The following is a 7,170-nucleotide window of genomic DNA, read 5'->3' as shown; positions in this document are numbered from 1 at the left end:
ATATATATATATATATATATATATGTATATATATATATATATATATATATATATATATATATATATATATATATATATATATATATATATATATATATATATATATATATATATATATATATATATATATATAAATATATATATATGCAAGTAAATCACTGTGGGTGCGCGTGATCCAGGTATATGCTGATAACCACAAGGAAAGAAGAAAACACGAAGTTCCCAAGCGCTTTCGTGTAATTCACATCTTCAGGGGTGAGTACAGACTAAGGAGAAGTAGAAAATAAGGTGTATATATACAGAGGAGGGTGAGATCAGGTCCACAATGGTCAGGTATTAGGTAATGACCCTACTAATCTTTAAAAAGTACCGCAACGGTCGGTAGTCAGGTCAGAGGGTAAGGTGACGCAGGTCAACTACCCACATTATGAACTAACAGTATTGTTATACCAGTATTGTCCCGAAGCCGTGACAGTTGGACACCTTTCGTCCTATACCACTAACCAGCTGCCAACATTGTGTAAAATCCTTAAGAGAATGGTTCTTGGTGGACTACTATATAGAATAAGAGAACACAGGTCCCCTAACATAAATGACTTCACTCATGTAAAAAGTGTACACAATTGCATCATTACAATCTTTATTGTACAAGGTGATGGAAGACACAAATATATCACATTTCTGGACCTAAAAGCTGCTAATAACCAACTTACGAATTAGCCAAAATGGATATAGGAGGCCTTCTGTTACATTGACTAGCTGTTTATCTCACCAACAGAAGGGCTGCTGCACTGTTTAGGGTTCCAAAAGCGCAGTTGCGAAGTCAAAGATACGTACGTATGACAAGACTAATCCCGGGCATTAGGAACCTTGAGTATAGAGACAGGTTAAAGCATCTTAATTTGCACTCCCTCGCGAGACGTAGAGCGAGGGGCGATCTGATAGTGGTGTATAAATGGAAGTCAGGGCTAAACAAAGGGGACATTACAAAGGTACTCAAACTATTCAACCAGGAGCGAACTCGTAACAATGGTTTTAAATTAGACAAATTTAAATTTAAGCGCGAAATAGGTAAACACTGGTTTGGAAACAGAGTAGTGGATGAATGGAACAAGTTACCAAATATCATCATTAACTCGAATACGCTGAATAGCTTCAAACATAGGTTGGATGCTTATATGAGCAATAGGGGTTGGGTGTAAACGGGACTGCCCAGTATGGGCCAATAGGCCCGCTGCAGTTTCCTTCATTCTTATGTTCTTATGTTCTTAACTTAGCATCTCCAAGGTGGAGTACTTAGTTCCACTTTGTTCAATGGACCCAAACAGTCCTTGAAAAGGTTTAGAGATTTTCGTGTGATAATATCTGCTAAACTCTTGTCTTTGAAGACACTACTCCTTTTGCCTTCATAACTCCGAATTCTTTTTCTCTTGTGGCTTTTTCAGTCCTCCAGTCATTGTTGCTTTCTCTTGTGGGTTAATTCGACCAGAAGACAATGCAAGCGAGACCAAATCTTCACTCAAGTACCAAACTTTCTTGATGTGGACTAAGAGACTTCTGTGTCCTTTAGCCATCTATCGGGCGTGGTGCTATGCTCCAGAAAAAACTGAAGCGCATTACCCTTGGAGGATTCTTTTTCCAGTGCTAGTTCGTGGCTGATCTTCCTGCAGGTTTTAGTTTCTTTATCTGTTGATTTGGCCGGAGTGGCATTTATTGATGAATAGCTACTGAATACTGAGCATTTGTACCTTTCTGTAACCTTGGTAGATGATCCTGTAGAAGCGTCACACAGCTACTACCTGTTAGTACCAGGGGTTAATCACAGAAGTGCACGAATATTTATTGTTGGGTAAAGTTTGAAACCCAAATTGTAATTTCTGTGTTTTTTGTAAAAATATATTATCTGAACAATTAAGGTGTGATATCACAGTAACTGCACCATGCGCATGTAGCTTAGGGGGAGTAGGGAAGTGATTAGGGGAAGCTTCAGTAAACACACGACTGGTCCGTATCAGATACTGTACTTTGATCAACTCCTATAACCGTAGTTATTTGATGACCTAAGCTGGGCATTAGTTCGCACGGATCATTTGAAAGACATTGAGACGATGTGATATAGACGTCACTTACTAGACACTTGCTCATAGTTTTATTACCGTAGGTGATATAATTATATAAAATTAATTTATCTTACTCATATTTATATAAATATTACTGTCTATTAGACAGGTCCACTAGATACAAAAAACAACAACTATTGAAAACACACGCAATAATTAACTCGTGAATATGATAAAGACATGCAAGAAAAAAAGATGCTTTCCCACATGCACGTTCGGTAACAGTGCAGGCACCTCCATGTATGCCTGTGTTACTTGCTGTTGTATCAAAATAAAGTTCTGCACTCCGATTCTGAAGAGTTTGTACAATAGTTTAACCCATTATTGCCTCAGTTCCACTTCAAAGTTTCGGAATTCCTAAAACCTTCTGTACATTATTCCTTGAAACAACTATTGGTAGGCTATCTTATTTCGCTTGATTATAATCTGAGAGCAACTTTCCACCAAAGTGAACAATAAGAGGAGTCTCGGATTTGAAGGAATCTTTAATGGAGGCTCCCAGCTTGACCCGTGTTTCTTTCTGCGCATTACACTGGTCTGCATTTCTTTTTTCAAAAAGAAAATAGGTTACTTTACACAATTTCTGGACACTTCCAAAATATGTAAGTATATTTTATCTATCACATAGGGTTTTCTTAAAAAAAAATCACATTATTTTTTTTAGAAAAATGGTGTATATGAAGAAAGTAAAGTATTTGGGAAACAAAGAACAATGTAGCATTGCTTGTTTTATAAATGAAATGGTATATTAAAATGTACTCCAAGTTATAATGCATGAACTCAGAGTCAGTTGGATGTATAGAATTGCTGCCTGATTTTTGAGTGTGTGCTGCTTACAGTTCATCACGTTTCAGGCATCAGCAGTAGTCAGCCATCATGCTGATGTTCCATTGCCCTTGGTACCTCTCTTTCATGATGGCAATGTCCTGGTGAAACTGCTCACCTTGCTCTTCACTGTATTTCCCACAGTTATCAGCAAAATGCTCCAAATGGGAGTTCAAAAAGTGCACTTTCACGCTCATGCGACATCCTAGATCATAAAAACCGTCTATTATATTCTGAAGTTGCTGTTTGTATTCCGGAGCTCAAAAGTTTCCCCAAAAATTTTCTGGACAACAGCCTTGAAAGTAAGTAGCTTTCAACTCCATGTCAGTCATATTGCTCTCAAAAGTAGAGTCTTTAAAAAGGTCACGAATTTGTCGTCCCACAAAAATTCCAGATTTCACTCCACTTCACTAATCTGTGGGAATTTCCTGGCTAGGTACTTGAAAGCCTTATTTTTCTTGTTGAAGGCTTTGACGAAGTTCTTCATAAGACCTAGCTTGATATGCAGTGGCGGTAACAGAACCGTCTTCGGATCCATTAAGGGAACTGGTAGGACATTTCTAGTTCCTGGCAAGAACTGAAGTCTAGGCGGCCAAAGGCACAAGAAGCATGGGCACTTGGTATAGCCTCCTTGAAGACCAAGCAGATGGGCGATGACTTTTAGATCTGCACAGATCAGCCAGTTGTGTTGATGAATTAAGTGCTCTTATTAATATTTCCATAGTTTCACATACCTCAGACAATCTGTCTCACTTCAAAAAGCTGGTTTTCCGGCATCTACCTGGTGTAGATTAATATCTTTTTCTCTTCTATTTTTTATTTCTTTTTATTCTTATTTTTTCACCCCCCTGGCCCTGTTATGGGTCGATGACCTGTGCCCCGGTGGGCTATTCCCCATAATAAAAATAAATAAATAAGATTTCCACGGAGTGTCCCACAAGGATGAAGGCAACTGAATGTCCATTATGCAGAAGAACTGCTTTCAGGCTCCTCTTCGAAGAATCTATAAACAACCGCCAGTCAAAAGAATATAAGCATTAGTGTATACAGGGTAGTTCTACCACGTCCATAAAATCAAAACCTGATGTTACAGAACAACACAATATACATTTTATTTATTATTATAATAGACACATTTAATAATGTATAACTGGTGATATAATTATTTTTTCATGTACACCAGATTGCACTTATAGACAGCGTAATCTCATTAAAATTGATGCTTGCTACTAGAAGTGCTGGTGCAACAGTGTGCATTGCGTTCCTTGTGGATGTATTAGTTCTGTTCAGTGCTGCCGAAAAAAGTAGGGTCATCAATTACTTTGCAGATGATCACTATTATGTTTCTCTTTGTAGTCAAGTATTTAAAGAAATCAAGGCAACACTAATCAATAAGCCTCAAAGAAGAGCACCCAAGACATGAGCATTTCTCGTAACAGATGACACTGGTCGAGTATGCAACACTCCCGAGTGGAGGAAAATACACAGGAGGTTAGCTGTGATTACACGAAGGCGAAGCGTCGCCGATAATGTTTATTGACGACCATCCTCTCTCTTGGTGGAGGAGAGTTGATCAAGAACGTCCTATCCTGCTCTGCCCTACCCTGTCCTGACCTTACTCTTGTTTATACCTTGTTCTATCCTATCCTGAATAACCTTCGGCCGTCGGATCCTGTACTTATTATTAAGCCTCTCCTTTCCTGTTCTGTTCCCTGTTGTCCTACTCTGTCTCTGTTCTGTTCCCTGTTGTCCTACTCTGTCTCTGTTCTGTTCCCTGTTGTCCTACTCTGTCCCTGTTCTGTTCACTGTTGTCCTACTCTGTCCCTGTTCTGTTCCCTGTTGTCCTACTCTGTCTCTGTTCTGTTCCCTGTTGTTCTACTCTGTCCCTGTTCTGTTCCCTGTTGTTCTACTCTGTCTCTGTTCTGTTCCCTGTTGTCCTACTCTGTCCCTGTTCTGTTCCCTGTTGTCCTACTCTGTCCCTGTTCTGTTCCCTGTTGTTCTACTCTGTCTCTGTTCTGTTCCCTGTTGTCCTACTCTGTCTCTGTTCTGTTCCCTGTTGTCCTACTCTGTCTCTGTTCTGTTCCCTGTTGTTCTACTCTGTCTCTGTTCTGTTCACTGTTGTCCTACTCTGTCTCTCTTCTGTTCCCTGTTGTCCTACTCTGTCTCTGTTCTGTTCCCTGTTGTTCTACTCTGTCTCTGTTCTGTTCACTGTTGTTCTACTCTGTCTCTGTTCTGTTCACTGTTGTCCTACTCTGTCCCTGTTCTGTTCCCTGTTGTTCTACTCTGTCTCTGTTCTGTTCACTGTTGTCCTACTCTGTCTCTGTTCTGTTCACTGTTGTCCTACTCTGTCCCTGTTCTGTTCACTGTTGTCCTACTCTGTCCCCTGTTCTGTTGTCCCTGTTGTCCCTCTCTGTCTCTCTATTTCTCTCTTCCCTGTCCCTACTGTCCCTGTTCCCTATTTATTTCTACTCTGTCTCTGTTCTGTTCCTGTTTGTCCCTACTCTGTCTCTATTCTATTCCTGTTGTCCCCTCTCTGTCCCTATTTCTATTTCCTGTTTAACCTCTGTCCCTGTTCCTTATTCCCTGTTGTCCCTCTCTGTCTCTATTTCTACTGTTCACTGTTGTCCTACTCTCTTAACTCTGTTCTGTTTCCCTGTTGTCCTCTCTGTCCCTGTTTTATTCCTGTGTTTGTCTCTCTTGTCTCCTGTTCTGTTTCCCTGTTGTCCTCTCCGTCTCTGTTCTGTTCCTGTTGTCCTCTCTGTCTCTGTGCCTGCATGCTCTGTCTCTGTTTCTGTTCACTGTTTGTCCCTCTCTGTCCCTATTCTGTTCCTGTTGTCCCTACTCTGTATTTTCTCTCTGTCCCTGTTGCCTGTTGTCCTCTCTGTCCCTGTTCTGTTTCACCTTGTGTACTACTTGTCTCTGTTCTGTTTCTGTTGTCCTACTCTGTCCCTGTTCTGTTTCCCTGTTGTCCCTCTCTGTCTCTGTTTCTGTTCACTGTTGTCTCTCTGTCCCTGTTCTATTTCACTGTTGTCCCCTCTCTGCCTCTCTATTTCTGTTTCCTGTCTCTCTGTCCCTGTTCTGTTTCCTATTTGTCACTACTCTGGCTCTGTCTCTCTGTCTCTGTTTCTGTTCCTGTTGTCCTCTCTGTCCTGTTCTGTTTCCTGTTGTCCTCTCTGTCCTGTTCTATTCATTGTGTCTCTCTGTCTCTCTGTCATATTTCACTGTTGTCCTCTCTGTCTCTCTGTTCTATTTCCTGTTGTCCCTCTCTGTCCTGTTCTATTCCTGTTGTGTCCCTCTCTCTGTCTCTGTTCTATTTCCCTATTTGTCCTCTCTGTCTCTATTTCTTTTCCTGTTATTTCTACTCTGTCTCTATTTCTGTTCACTGTTGTCCTACTCTGTCTCTCTATTTCTGTTTCCCTGTTGTCCCTCTCTGTCCCTATTTCTGTTTCCCTGTTGTCCTACTCTGTCCCTGTTCTATTTCTCTGTTGTCTCTCTGTCTGTTCTATTTCCTGTTGTCCTACTCTGTCCCTGTTTTGTGTACTGCTCTGTCTCTGTTCTGTTCCTGTTGTCCTACTCATTACTATTTCTGTTTCCTGTTGTCTCACTGTCTCTGTGTTATATTTGTCCCTCTCTGTCCTGTTCTGTTCCTGTTGTCCTACTCTGTCCCTGTTCTGTTCCTATTTGTCTCTCTGTCTCTATTTCTATTCCCTGTTGTCTCTCTCAGCCTGCTGTCACTGTTGTCCCTACTCTGTCCCTGTTTATTTCCCTGTTGTCCCTACTCTGTCCCTATTCTGTTTCCCTGTTGTCCCTACTCTGTCTCTATTTCTGTTCCCTATTTGTCTCTCTCTGTCTCTATTTCTATTTCACTGTTGTCCCTCTCTCTGTCTCTATTTCTGTTCCTGTTGTCACCACTCCTGTCCCTGTTCTATTTCCCTATATTTGTCTCTCTGTGTCTCTCTGTTCTGTTCACTGTTGTCCTACTCTGTCCCTGTTCTGTTTCCTGTTGTCTTACTCTGTCCTGTGTTCTGTTCCCTGTTGTCCCTACTCTGTCTCTATTTCTGTTCACTGTTGTCTCTCTGTCTCTGTTCTGTTCACTGTTGTCCTACTCTGTCTCTGTTCTGTTCACTGTTGTCCTACTCTGTCTCTGTTCTGTTCACTGTTGTCCTATTCTGTCCCTGTTCTGTTCCCTGTTGTCCTACTCTGTCTCTGTTCTGTTCCCTGTTGT

This window comes from Homarus americanus, unplaced genomic scaffold (assembly GCF_018991925.1).
Source record: "Homarus americanus isolate GMGI-L3 unplaced genomic scaffold, GMGI_Hamer_2.0 scaffold30535, whole genome shotgun sequence".
Taxonomy (NCBI): domain Eukaryota; kingdom Metazoa; phylum Arthropoda; class Malacostraca; order Decapoda; family Nephropidae; genus Homarus; species Homarus americanus.
The sequence above is the reverse complement of the archived record's forward strand: the minus strand, read 5'-3'. Positions refer to the sequence as shown.